The sequence below is a fragment of the Penaeus japonicus genome, unplaced genomic scaffold (assembly GCF_977035675.1).
Source record: "Penaeus japonicus unplaced genomic scaffold, GWHDUDI00000001_assembly GWHDUDI00000020, whole genome shotgun sequence".
Classification (NCBI taxonomy): domain Eukaryota; kingdom Metazoa; phylum Arthropoda; class Malacostraca; order Decapoda; family Penaeidae; genus Penaeus; species Penaeus japonicus.
Genome location: NW_028234422.1, coordinates 2,593,836 through 2,595,359, shown reverse-complemented (window position 1 = coordinate 2,595,359; position 1,524 = coordinate 2,593,836).

Sequence of the window (1,524 nt, the reverse complement as noted above, 5' to 3'; positions counted from 1 at the left end):
GTGTGTGTGTGTGTGTGTGTGAGTTATATATATATATATATATATATATATATATATATATATATATATATATATATATATACATATATATATATAATATATATATATATATATATTTATATATATGTATATATATATATATATTTATATATATATATATATATATATATATATATATATATTTATATATATGTATATATATATATTTATACATATTTATATATAAATATATATATATATATATATATTATATTTATACATATTTTATATATATATATATATATATTTGTATGTATATATATATATACATATATATATATATATATATAAATATTTATTTATTTATTTATATGTGTATACACACACACACACACACACACACACACACACACACACACACACACACACACACACACACACATATATATATATATATATATATATATTATATATATATATATAATATATATATATATATATATATATATATATATATATTAATATATATATATATATAAAAGCTTGAAAAAATGGGCTCATTTGCAAACATGTGATTTGAGACACTAATGCTATCTGCAGAGTTGCAAAATTGTATTTGTCTGTGCGAGCGATAAAGGTCTTACGACATTAGCGTTAAGGTCCTTATGGACACTTGTTCCTCGTCAACAAGCAACCATTCTCAACATGATCGGCGGCGAGTCAACCTACCATCTCTCGCGCATCAACCACAAAGAGGAGTAATTGCTAATGATATTCAATATGGATTTCGATCCGTTCAAGAGGGAGAGAACTATAGATAAAGAGGGTTCGTTTGAGACTCGAATCTCTACTCTCGTTGTATTTATCGTCCGTCGAATGTTCTTGCTAATAGTATTTACAATTGTGAATGATCGCTCGCCGAGTTCTTATTCTTGTTTGGATTCCTTTGTTGTCCGTTTTTGCCACGAGTGGAGTCCTGTCTGGCAGGCCTTTCAAATGCGATTTTATGACGGTGCATGTTGACTCTCTCAAAACTACCCTGCCCTTTATTGATTAGTGTTCTCATTATATTCCTTTTTTTTTTGAGTCGGGAGGAAGATATACGCTCGATTATGTCAGTATATATTAACTCATCGTCGACAGTGTTCTTATCCTGAGCTTTTCCTTTCCAGAACCGATTTTCAAGTGTCATTAGTATTCCTGGTTCTAGCTACTGTTGGCGACGTGGTTGGGATGGGCATTTCCAGTTTTGCTTTTTATTATGCCCTGAGGGGATGGGAGATAGAGGGCATAAAAATACCCTTTCGAGAAATTACTTCATTATAGAAACCTCTCAGGAACGCTGTTTTTTTTTTTTTTTTTTTTTTTTTTTTTTTTTTTTTGTCTAGTTTGTGGTATTGGAAAAGTTGGTTCATGTTTTTTATTTTCATCTTCTTAATTTTCCAGCTTCGTTAAGAACTCTTATCTCTGTTTCAACCCAGCTGATTGGGCTTCTGGCGGGGGGGCACCGGAGCGCCTCGCCCTGGTCGTCTAGCTTCCACACTT